Consider the following 12415-nt stretch of genomic DNA (forward strand, 5'->3'; position numbering starts at 1 on the left):
GCCTCATTAACTCCAACTCCCCACCCTCCTCTGGGATCAGTGGGCACTTTCACCCTTGCCTCCTCATGCCCACCCTGCAGCACCGGTTTCCTTCCCAAGGAATAAGCTGGGGCGTTCTGAAGCCACTTGGGGTGCAGGGTTGGGGCCAGCAGAGCTCCGGGCGGGGGGTGGAGAGCGGTGTTGGGAAAGGGCTCAGAGCAGTTTTGGGGTGTAAAAGGGCAATTTTGGGATCTGAGGTGGGAGCTCCCCCATTGCACGCCTCCAGCCGCATCCTTCATCCCCCTGCACGGCCTGGGGCACGGTGTGGGCGGGGCCATGCAAATCAGCGCTGTGAGGGGCATAGAAGGTGTGATGCAAATGAAGATCCCCAGTACCGCACAGGAGGCGGGGCTATGCTAATGAGGCACCACGTGGATCATAAAGGCTGCCGGGAGGCTCTGCAGCGGGCGGGTTCTCGGGGTTCACCCCGTTTCGGTGCCCGCGGGATGAGGACAACAGCGCGGGGCGGTGCGGGGAGAGCAGCGGGGAACGGGCCCTGGGGCGGAGCGGGGTGACCGTGATGTGAGTGAGTGCGGGCCCGCTTGGCCCGGGGGGCAGGGGGGGTGTCCGGCATCGCTTCTCGGCCTTTTGGCTAAGATCAAGTGTAGTATCTGTTCTTATCAGTTTAATATCTGATACGTCCTCGATGAGAAGACTTTATATTAAACGGATTTTTGGGCGTGGGAGTCGGCCCCGGAGCTTGCTCCATCCGCTCCGCGCATCGTCCCGGTATTGCAGCGCCTCCGGGCTCGGTGCACCCCTGCGGGGACCTGCTGCTGGTCAAAGACAGAGCCGAGCTCCGGGGGAGCTTTAGCGAGTGCGGGGATGCGCTCCTCATCCCGTCCTGGGCTGCGCTTGCTGCTGCTCCCCTCAGCCGTAACTCGGTCCCCGCTCTGTGGGCAGAGCCCGTGTCCCGTCCCCAGCCCCGTCCATGGTCTCCAGAGCAGGGGCTGCAGCAGCTCCCATAGGAGCCGGGCTGAGAGCGTTGGGGCTGCTCAGCCTGGAGAGGAGAAGCTGCGAGGAGCGCTCAGAGCAGCTTCCAGGGGCTGAAGGGGGCCGCGAGGACGCTGGGGAGGGACCCTCAGCAGGGACTGGAGCGGTGGCACAAGGGGCTCTCCTGGGTTCAGCAGCCGCAGTCATTTCCTCTCCTTCTCAGCAGCCGGTGCAGCGCTGCGGTTTTGGCTTTCGGCCTGGGCACGGCGCTGACAGCACCGATGGTTTCAGTTACTGCTCAAATGTTTGGTCTGGCCAAGGACTTTGTGAGCCTCGTGCTCTGCCAGGGAGGAGGGGAGGCCGGGAGGAAGCAGAGACCGGACACCTGACCCAAACTGACCAAAGAGGGATTCCATAGCACAGCACGTCATGCCCAGGAGGTAAGGGGGAGTGACCCGGAAGGGCTAGGGGGATTGCAGGGTTGGAGGAGGTATCGGTCGGTGCTCGGCTGGGGAGAGTGGGGCGAGTTATCTGTTGACTGGTGCTGAGGTGTTGTCTTCTCTTCCCTTGTTATTTCATTTATCATTATTGTTATTGGTGGTAGCAGTAGTGATTTGTGTTATACCTTAGTTACTAAACTGTTCTTATCCCAGCCCGTGGGAGTTGCATCCTTTTTGATTCTCCTCTCCGTCCCTCCAGGAGCAGGGGGAGGGCAGGAAGGGGGGGAGTGAGTGGACGAGGTTTGTGGTTGGGTTTAAACCACGACAGTTCTTTTTGGCGCCCAACGTGGAGCTCAGAGGGTTGAGATAACGACAGAGATGATCGGATTAATAGTCGTCACAGTGCTGATTTATTGGCTCTCAAAGTTGTTTCTCTTGCTCTCAGAGTTTCAGAGTGTAGTGCATTACTTAGAGCCGGTATTCCCTGTGTTAGTGTTTATCAAGTGTGGGGCTTGGGCTGAGGTTTTTGTTTCACTGTACTTTATGGCAATGGCTTGTAACACGGGTGGGCTCCAGCAGCAGGGAGGCATGGCCGTGGCCGTGGATTTGTACCCGGCCGTCCCACTGCTCTTCACCGTCCTGGCCCTTGTCCTCGCCTCCGTCTTTGTGAGGCCGCGGGGAGCCGAGGGGGAGCGGCCCCGGGAGCCGGCGGCGGCCGAAGCGGCCCGGGAGAGCGGCCCCGGGGACCAGGCGGCGGCGGGAGCGGGGCCCGAGCCCGGGAAGGAGGCGGCTGCTGAGCAGCGGGAGGAGGCGGCCGAGGAGCCGAGCCCCGCGGAGGAGCCGAGCCCCGCGGCCGAGCCCAGCCCCGCGGCGGCCGAGAGCGTCCCCCGGCAGCCGCCCGCCGAGCCCCGGGAGGATGCAGGAGCCCCCGCAGCATTTCCCAGCACGGCAGAGCAGGAAGAGCTGCACCCAGGGAAAGAGAAGCTGGTGGTGGGAGCGCCGGCAGGCACGGCAGCTGCACCAGCCCCAGGGACAAGCACAGCAGCGTCATTGGAGAGTTCTGAAGGGTCTGAATGGCCTTTGGGTACCCTTGGGACCTGCCTGCTGGTTGCGATGGGGATCAGCATGCTGGCACACACACAGAGGGTGTTCTACCCACGGCCGTTTTGTCTGATCTCAGAAGTTAAGCAGAGTCAGGTTTGCTTCTTGTCTGGGGTTAGACGACGGTATAGGAGGACCAGGAGATCTTCCCCAGGGCTGGACAGCCATGAGTGGCAGTGTGTGTGGGACAGTATGAGCGAGGATCTGGTCCACTGGGCCCCTCCAGTGCTTTGGAAGCATTGGGGATGGAAGGCAGCTCTATGGGGTCCCCAGCAACAAGCTGCAGAAATTGCTGAAGGGGACAGTGAATTATTTTGAGCCTGGTGGGCCCATGGCACTTCAGGCCATCAGGGCAGAGGTGCGACATAGAGATGGACTCATGATCGAGGGGTGGACTTAGCAATGGACACTATTGCCCAGGTTATTCACGAGTGTGTACACTGCACACAGCCTCTCCTGTTCTGAGAGACTCTAACAAGAGATGGAGCCTGACATCATGGACCAGATGGACTCAGCAGCATTATAGGTCCATGCACTAAGAAATGATCTTTTTCTCTGTGTACATGTAGATGTATATATATATATATATATATGTAAGAGTGATGGCATATTGAAGATGTGGGATCTGAGCATGACGTGAATGGTATGGAATAAGGGGTGGATAATGTCCTGGGTTGAGCAGCAGCAGTCATTTTTCTCCTTCTTAGGAGCTAGTGCAGTGCTGTGTTTTGATCTTTTGGCTTGGGAACAGTGCTGATAACGCCGATGTTTTCAGTTACTGCTCAAATGTTTGGTCTGGCCAAGGACTTTCTGAGCCTCATGCTCTGCCAGGGAGGAGAGGAGGCCGGGAGGAAGCAGAGACCGGACACCTGACCCAAACTGACCAAAGAGGGATTCCATAGCGCAGCACGGCATGCCCGGGATGTAACTGGGAGTTACCCGGAAGGGCTGGTTCACTGCGGGGTTGGACGAGGTGTCGGTCGGTGCTCGGTCGGGCTGGGTATCGGCGGGTGGTATCGTGTTCTCTTCCCTTGTTATTTCCCTTATCACCATTATCGTTGGTGGCAGCAGCAGTGATTTGTGTTACACCTCAGTTCCTGGACTGCTCTTATCTGAACCCGTGGGAGTTGCGTTCTTTCGATTCTCCTCCCCATCCCTGCGGGAGTGGGGGGAAGAACAGGGGGGGAATGAAAGAGAGGCTGCGTGGCTGATTCATGGCAGAGTGGGTTTAAACCGCGACAGGGGTGATGGGTCCAAACTGGAAGAGGGGAGATTTGGACTGGATTTAAGGAAGCTCTCCCCTATGAGGGTGCTGAGGCGCTGGCACAGGGTGCCCCGAAGAGCTGTGGCTGCCCCATCCCTGGCAGTGCTCAAGGCCAGGTTGGACACGGGGGCTTGGAGCAAGCTGCTCCAGTGGAAGGGGTCCCTGCCCATGGCAGGGGTTGGAACTGGATGAGCTCTAAGGTCCAAGACACCGATAACTCTTCATAACGCTTGGCTCTTTCTTTAGCCAAGATAAGAATCCCTGCTCCATAGACTCGGGTGTGCTGAGCTCCACCGTGCTCTTCCTCATCCGCAGCACCTTGGTCATCCCTGAGGGCAGCTGGAGCCGCTGTGGTGGCTTCAGGGGAGCCCTCTCACCTCCTCGCTAGCCTCAGTCGCCTCATTAACTCCAACTCCCCACCCTCCTCTGGGATCAGTGGGCACTTTCACCCTTGCCTCCTCATGCCCATCCTGCAGGACCGGTTTCCTCCCCAAGGAATAATCTGGGGCATTCTGAAGCCATTTGAGGTGCAGGGTTGGGGCCAGCAGAGCTCTGTGGTGGGGAGCAGTGTTGGGAAAGGGCTCAGAGCAGTTTTGGGGTGTAAAGGGGCAATTTTGGGGTCCGAGGTAGGAACTCCCCCATTGCGGTGCCTCTCAGGCGCATCCTTCATCCCACCCCCTGCGCGGCCTGGGGCAGGGTGTGGGCGTGGCCGACCAAATGGGCGGGCCCATGCAAATTAGCGTTGTGAGGGACGTATGCGGTGTGATGCAAATGAAGATCCCCAGTACCGCACAGGGGGCGGGGCTATGCTAATGAGACACCACGTGGATCATAAAGGCTGCCGGGAGGCTCTGCAGCGGGCGGGTTCTCGGGGTTCACCCCGGTTCGGTGCCCGCGGGATGAGGACAACGGCGCGGGGCGGTGCGGGGAGAGCAGCGGGGAACGGGCCCTGGGGGCGGAGCGGGGTGACCGTGATGTGAGTGAGTGCGGGCCCGCTTGGCCCGGGGGGCAGGGGAGGTGTCCGGCATCGCTTCTCGGCCTTTTGGCTAAGATCAAGTGTAGTATCTGTTCTTATCAGTTTAATATCTGATACGTCCTCGATGAGAGGACTTTATATTAAACGGATTTTTGGGCGTGGGAGTCGGCCCCGGAGCTTGCTCCATCCGCTCCGCGCATCGTCCCGGTATTGCAGCGCCTCCGGGCTCGGTGCACCCCTGCGGGGACCTGCTGCTGGTCAAAGACAGAGCCGAGCTCCGGGGGAGCTTTAGCGAGTGCGGGGATGCGCTCCTCATCCCGTCCTGGGCTGCGCTTGCTGCTGCTCCCCTCAGCCGTAACTCGGTCCCCGCTCTGTGGGCAGAGCCCGTGTCCCGTCCCCAGCCCCGTCCATGGTCTCCAGAGCAGGGGCTGCAGCAGCTCCCGTAGGAGCCGGGCTGAGAGCATTGGGGCTGCTCAGCCTGGAGAGGAGAAGCTGCGAGGAGCGCTCAGAGCAGCTTCCAGGGGCTGAAGGGGGCTACGAGGACGCTGGGGAGGGACCCTCAGCAGGGACTGGAGCGGTGGCACAAGGGGCTCTCCTGGGTTCAGCAGCCGCAGTCATTTCCTCTCCTTCTCAGCAGCCGGTGCAGCGCTGCGGTTTTGACTTTCGGCCTGGGCACAGCGCTGACAGCACCGATGTTTTCAGTTACTGCTCAAATGTTTGGTCTGGCCAAGGACTTTGTGAGCCTCGTGCTCTGCCAGGGAGGAGGGGAGGCCGGGAGGAAGCAGAGACCGGACACCTGACCCAAACTGACCAAAGAGGGGTTCCATAGCGCAGCACGGCATGCCAGGGATGTAACCGGGAGTTACCCGGAAGGGCTGGTTCAATGCGGGGTTGGACAAGGTGTCGGTCGGTGCTCGGTCGGGCTGGGTATCGGCGGGTGGTATCGTGTTCTCTTCCCTTGTTATTTCCCTTATCACCATTATCGTTGGTGGCAGCAGCAGTGATTTGTGTTACACCTCAGTTCCTGGACTGCTCTTATCTCAACCCCTGGGAGTTGCGTTCTTTCGATTCTCCTCCCCATCCCTGCGGGAGTGGGGGGAAGAACAGGGGGGGAATGAAAGAGAGGCTGCGTGGCTGATTCATGGCAGAGTGGGTTTAAACCACGACAGGGGTGATGGGTCCAAACTGGAACAGGGGAGATTTAGACCGGATTTAAGGAAGTTCTTCCTTGTGAGGTTGCTGAGGCGCTGGCACAGGGTGCCCAGAGGAGCTGTGGCTGCCCCATCCCTGGCAGTGCTCAAGGCCAGGTTGGACACGGGGGCTTGGAGCAAGCTGCTCCAGTTGATGATAATTTCTTAACGCAAATGGTGGACGTACCAACTAGGGGAGCAGCGCTGCTAGATTTAGTACTCGCCAACAAGGAGGGTTTGGTCGAAGTGGTGACGGTCAATGGCAGCCTAGGCTGCAGTGACCATGAGATGGTGGAGTTTAGGATCCTGTGTGGGTGGAATAGAATACCTAGCAAAGCCACAGTTCTGGATTTCCGAAGGGCCAACTTTGGCCTCTTCAGTCCACTGCTAAGGGAAGTCTCATGGGAAAGGGTACTAGGCGGTAAAGGGGCTCAAGATAGTTGGTTAGCATTCAAGGACCGCTTCTTCCAAGCTCAGGATCGGGGCGTCCCAATGAGTAGGAAATCAAGTAAGGGATCTAGGAGACCGGCGTGGTTAAACAAGGAGCTGCTGGGCAAACTCAAGTGGAAAAGGAGAATCTATGGATTATGTAAGGAGGGGCTGGCCGCTTGGGAGGAATATAGGACAGTTGTTAGAGGATGTAGGGAGGCAATTAGGACAGCTAAGGCCTCCTTGGAACTCAATCTTGCTAGTCGGGTTAAAGACAATAGAAAGGGCTTCTTCAAATACATAGCAAATAAAACTAACACAAGAGGCAATATAGGCCCACTGCTGAACGAAGTGGGTGCCCTGGAGACAGAGGATATAAAGAAGGCAGAGGTGCTGAATGCCTTCTTTGCCTCTGTCTTTACTCCTGCAGACTCTCCCCGAGGGCCCCGGATTTCTATAGCCCCAGAAGGAGTCAGGACAAAGGAGGAGTTTGCTTTGGTAGATGAGGGTTGGGTTAGGGATCAGCTATGCAATCTGGACATCTGTAAATCGATGGGTCCGGATGGAATGCACCCACGGGTGCTGAGGGAGCTGGCGGAGGTCATTGCTAGGCCACTTTCCATCATCTTTGGTAAGTCGTGGGAAACGGGCGAGGTGCCTGAGGATTGGCGGATGGCAAAGGTCGCACCAATCTATAAGAAGGGCAAGAAGGAGGACCCGGGTAATTATAGACCGGTCAGCCTTACCTCCATCCCTGGAAACGTGATGGAACAACTTATTCTTGACTCCATCACTAGGCATATCAAGGATGAGGGGGTCATTAAGAACTGCCAACATGGTTTTATGAGGGGGAAGTCATGTGTGACCAACCTTATAGCCTTCTATGAGGAAGTGACTAGGTGGAGGGATGATGGTAGAGCGGTAGATGTAGTTTTTCTTGATTTCAGTAAGGCATTTGATACTGTCTCCCACAGCATCCTCATAGATAAGCTAAAGAAGTGTGGGCTTGACGATCAAGTAGTGAGGTGGATCGAGAAGTGGTTGAAAGGAAGAAGGCAGAGAGTTGTGGTCAATGGCGCAGAATCTAGCTGGAGGTCTGTGACTAGTGGAGTCCCTCGGGGGTCGGTGCTGGGACCGGTGCTGTTTAATATTTTCATCAATGACCTGGATGAGGGAACTGAGTGCACCCTCAGCAAGTTCGCTGATGACACAAAACTGGGAGGAGTGGCTGACACACCAGAGGACTGTGCTGCCATTCAGCGAGACCTGGACAGGCTGGAGAGTTGGGTGGGGAGAAACTTGATGAAATTCAACAAGGGCAAGTGTAGAGTCTTGCATCTGGGGAAGAACAACCCCATGGACCAGTACAGGTTGGGGGGTGACCTGCTGGAAAGCAGCGAAGGAGAAAGGGACCTGGGGGTCCTGGTGGATAGGAGGATGACCATGAGCCAGCAATGTGCTCTTGAGGCCAAGAAGGCAAATGGCATCTTAGGGTGCATTAGAAAGGGAGTGGTTAGTAGGTCAAGAGAGGTTCTCCTCCCCCTCTACTCAGCCTTGGTGAGGCCGCATCTGGAATATTGCGTCCAGTTCTGGGCCCCTCTGTTCAAGAAGGACAGGGAATTGCTTGGAGGAGTCCAGCGCAGAGCCACAAAGATGATGAAGGGAGTGGAACATCTCCCGTATGAGGAGAGGCTGAGGGAGCTGGGTCTCTTTAGCTTGCAAAAGAGGAGACTGAGGGGTGACCTCATCAATGTTTACAAATATGTAAAGGGTAGGTGTCAGGATGATGGAGCTAGGCTTTTTTCAGTGATATCCAGTGATAGGACAAGGGGCAATGGGTGTAAACTGGAGCATAGGAAGTTCCACGTTAACATCAGGAAGAACGTCTTTACTGTAAGAGTGACAGAGCACTGGAACAGGTTGCCCAGGGGGGTTGTGGAGTCTCCTACACTGGAGATATTCAAGGACTGCCTGGACAAGTTCCTGTGTGATGTACTGTAGGCTACCCTGCTCTTGTGGGGGGGTTGGACTAGATGATCTTTTGAGGTCCCTTCCAACCCTTGGGAATTCTGTGATTCTGTGATTCTGTGAAGGGGTCCCTGCCCGTGGCAGGGGTTGGAACTGGATGAGCTCTAAGGTCCAAGACACCGACAACTCTTCATAACGCTTGGCTCTCTCTTTAGCCAAGATAAGAATCCCTGCTCCATGGACTTGGGTGTGCTGAGCTCCACCGTGCTCTTCCTCATCCGCAGCACCTTGGTCATCCCTGAGGGCAGCTGGAGCCGCTGTGGTGGCTTCAGGGGAGCCCTCTCACCTCCTCATTAGCCTCAATTGCCTCATTAACTCCAACTCCCCACCCTCCTCTGGGATCAGTGGGCACTTTCACCCTTGCCTCCTCATGCCCACCCTGCAGCACCGGTTTCCTTCCCAAGGAATAAGCTGGGGCGTTCTGAAGCCACTTGGGGTGCAGGGTTGGGGCCAGCAGAGCTCCGGGCGGGGGGTGGAGAGCGGTGTTGGGAAAGGGCTCAGAGCAGTTTTGGGGTGTAAAAGGGCAATTTTGGGATCTGAGGTGGGAGCTCCCCCATTGCACGCCTCCAGCCGCATCCTTCATCCCCCTGCACGGCCTGGGGCACGGTGTGGGCGGGGCCATGCAAATCAGCGCTGTGAGGGGCATAGAAGGTGTGATGCAAATGAAGATCCCCAGTACCGCACAGGAGGCGGGGCTATGCTAATGAGGCACCACGTGGATCATAAAGGCTGCCGGGAGGCTCTGCAGCGGGCGGGTTCTCGGGGTTCACCCCGTTTCGGTGCCCGCGGGATGAGGACAACAGCGCGGGGCGGTGCGGGGAGAGCAGCGGGGAACGGGCCCTGGGGCGGAGCGGGGTGACCGTGATGTGAGTGAGTGCGGGCCCGCTTGGCCCGGGGGGCAGGGGGGGTGTCCGGCATCGCTTCTCGGCCTTTTGGCTAAGATCAAGTGTAGTATCTGTTCTTATCAGTTTAATATCTGATACGTCCTCGATGAGAAGACTTTATATTAAACGGATTTTTGGGCGTGGGAGTCGGCCCCGGAGCTTGCTCCATCCGCTCCGCGCATCGTCCCGGTATTGCAGCGCCTCCGGGCTCGGTGCACCCCTGCGGGGACCTGCTGCTGGTCAAAGACAGAGCCGAGCTCCGGGGGAGCTTTAGCGAGTGCGGGGATGCGCTCCTCATCCCGTCCTGGGCTGCGCTTGCTGCTGCTCCCCTCAGCCGTAACTCGGTCCCCGCTCTGTGGGCAGAGCCCGTGTCCCGTCCCCAGCCCCGTCCATGGTCTCCAGAGCAGGGGCTGCAGCAGCTCCCGTAGGAGCCGGGCTGAGAGCATTGGGGCTGCTCAGCCTGGAGATGAGAAGCTGCGAGGAGCGCTCAGAGCAGCTTCCAGGGGCTGAAGGGGGCTACGAGGACGCTGGGGAGGGACCCTCAGCAGGGACTGGAGCGGTGGCACAAGGGGCTCTCCTGGGTTCAGCAGCCGCAGTCATTTCCTCTCCTTCTCAGCAGCCGGTGCAGCGCTGCGGTTTTGACTTTCGGCCTGGGCACAGCGCTGACAGCACCGATGGTTTCAGTTACTGCTCAAATGTTTGGTCTGGCCAAGGACTTTGTGAGCCTCGTGCTCTGCCAGGGAGGAGGGGAGGCCGGGAGGAAGCAGAGACCGGACACCTGACCCAAACTCCCAGTTACCTCCTGGGCATGACGCGCTGTGCTATGGAATCCCTCTTTGTTCAGTTTGGGTCAGGTGTCCGGTCTCTGCTTCCTCCCGGCCTCCCCTCCTCCCTGGCAGAGCATGAGGCTCAGAAAGTCCTTGGCCACACCAAACATTTGAGCAGCAACTGAAAACATCGGCGTTATCAGCTCTGTTCCCAGGCCATCAAATGAAAACACAGCACTGCACTAGCTACTAAGAAGGAGAAAAATGAGCAGCTTCCAGGGTCTGAAGGGGGCCGCGAGGACGCTGGGGAGGGACCGTCAGCAGGGACTGGAGCCATGGGACAAGGGGTGATGGGTTCAAACTGCAACAGGGGAGGTTCAAGTTGGATTTAAGGCAGAAGCTCTTCCCTTGTGAGGGTGCTGAGGCGCTGGCACAGAGTGCCCAGAGAAGCTGTGACTGCCCCATTGTTCATTGGTTCAGTGTGAGGCTTCCCTGCCTATGGCAGGGATGGAAATTGATGAGCTTCAGGTCCTTTGCAACCTTAACTCTGCCCGATTCTGTCGGATTCTGTCTTTTGTGCTCGTCAAAGACAGAGCGAAGCCTTCGGATATGTTCCAGCACAAGCAGTGACTGTGCCCTCAGCCCAGCCCCGAGCTGCCGTGTTGCAGATCCTCGTGGGGCTGCCCTGACATCACCTCTGTGGCTCCACCGATAGAAACTCTCCACATAACCACGTGGATACCTCTCCATGAGAGGCATCAGTAACCCCAGCCCAGGGACGGGATGAGGAGCGCATCCCCGCACTCGCTAAAGCTCCCCCGGAGCTCGGCTCTGTCTTTGACCAGCAGCAGGTCCCCGCAAGGGTGCACCGAGCCCGGAGGCGCTGCAATACCGGGACGATGCGCGGAGCGGATGGAGCAAGCTCCGAGTCCGACTCCCACGCCCAAAAATCCGTTTAATATAAAGTCCTCTCATCGAGGACGTATCAGATATTAAACTGATAAGAACAGATACTACACTTGATCTTAGCCAAAAGGCCGAGAAGCGATGCCGGACACCTCCCCTGCCCCCCGGGCCAAGCGGGCCCGCACTCACTCACATCACGGTCACCCCGCTCAGCCCCAGGGCCCGTTCCCCGCTGCTCTCCCCGCACCGCCCCGCGCTGTTCTCCTCATCCCGCGGGCACCGAACCGGGGTGAACCCCGAGAACCCGCCCGCTGCAGAGCCTCCCGGCAGCCTTTATGATCCATGTGGTGTCTCATTAGCATAGCCCCGCCTCCTGAGCGGTACTGGGGATCTTCATTTGCATCACACCTTCAATGCCCCTCACAGCGCTGATTTGCATGGCCCCGCCCACACCGTGCCCCAGGCCGTGCAGGGGGATGAAGGATGCGGCTGGAGGCGTGGCAATGGGGGAGCTCCCACCTCAGACCCCAAAATTGCCCTTTTGCACCCCAAAACTGCTCTGAGTCCTTTCCCAACACTGCTCCACACCCCCCCACCCCGAAGCTCTGCTGGCCCCAGCCCTGCACCCAAAAAGGCTTCAGAATGCCCCAGATTATTCCTTGGGGAGGAAACCGGTCCTGCAGGGTGGGCATGAGGAGGCAAGGGTGAAAGTGCCCACTGATCCCAGAGGAGGGTGGGGAGTTGGAGTTAATGAGGCGACTGAGGCTAATGAGGAGGTGAGAGGGCTCCCCTGAAGCCACCACAGCGGCTCCAGCTGCCCTCAGGGATGACCAAGGTGCTGGGGATGAGGAAGAGCACGGTGGAGCTCAGCACACCCGAGTCTATGGAGCAGGGATTCTTATCTTGGCTAAACAGAGAGCCAAGCGTTATGAAGAGTTATCGGTGTCTTGGACCTTAGAGCTCATCCAGTTCCAACCCCTGCCACGGGCAGGGACCCCTTCCCATGGAGCAGCTTGCTCCAAGCCCCTGTGTCCAACCCGGCCTTGAGCACTGCCAGGGATGGGGCAGCCACAGCTCTTCGGGGCACCCTGTGCCAGCGCCTCAGCACCCTCACAAGGAAGAACTTCCTTAAATCCGGTCTAAATCTCCCCTGTTCCAGTTTGAACCCATCACCCCTGTCGTGGTTTAAACCCACTCTGCCATGAATCAGCCACGCAGCCTCTCTTTCATTCCCTCCCTGTTCTTCCCCCCACTCCCGCAGGGATGGGGAGGAGAATCGAAAGAACGCAACTCCCACGGGTTCAGATAAGAGCAGTCCAGGAACTGAGGTGTAACACAAATCACTGCTGCTGCCACCAACGGTAAAGATGATAAGGGAAATAACAAGGGAAGAGAACATGATACCACCCGCCGATACCCAGCCCGACCGAGCACTGACCGACACCTCGTCCAACCCCG

At 58.1% G+C, this 12415-nt stretch overlaps 4 non-coding genes across 4 annotated transcripts; 3 read left to right on the forward strand and 1 right to left on the reverse strand.

The window, feature by feature from the left end:
• Positions 1-611: 611 nt before the first annotated feature.
• Positions 612-802, forward strand: LOC136006726 (U2 spliceosomal RNA). The gene has a single exon (XR_010609242.1). It is a non-coding gene; the product is annotated as a U2 spliceosomal RNA (small nuclear RNA).
• A 4001-nt stretch (positions 803-4803) lies between these two features.
• LOC136006730 (U2 spliceosomal RNA) lies at positions 4804-4994 on the forward strand. Its single transcript, XR_010609246.1, has one exon. It is a non-coding gene; the product is annotated as a U2 spliceosomal RNA (small nuclear RNA).
• A 4322-nt stretch (positions 4995-9316) lies between these two features.
• Positions 9317-9507, forward strand: LOC136006727 (U2 spliceosomal RNA). The gene has a single exon (XR_010609243.1). It is a non-coding gene; the product is annotated as a U2 spliceosomal RNA (small nuclear RNA).
• A 1402-nt stretch (positions 9508-10909) lies between these two features.
• On the reverse strand, positions 10910-11100 carry LOC136006723 (U2 spliceosomal RNA). Its single transcript, XR_010609239.1, has one exon. It is a non-coding gene; the product is annotated as a U2 spliceosomal RNA (small nuclear RNA).
• Between the last annotated feature and the right edge of the window lie 1315 nt (positions 11101-12415).

The sequence above is a fragment of the Lathamus discolor genome, unplaced genomic scaffold (assembly GCF_037157495.1).
Source record: "Lathamus discolor isolate bLatDis1 unplaced genomic scaffold, bLatDis1.hap1 Scaffold_59, whole genome shotgun sequence".
NCBI classification, from domain to species: domain Eukaryota; kingdom Metazoa; phylum Chordata; class Aves; order Psittaciformes; family Psittacidae; genus Lathamus; species Lathamus discolor.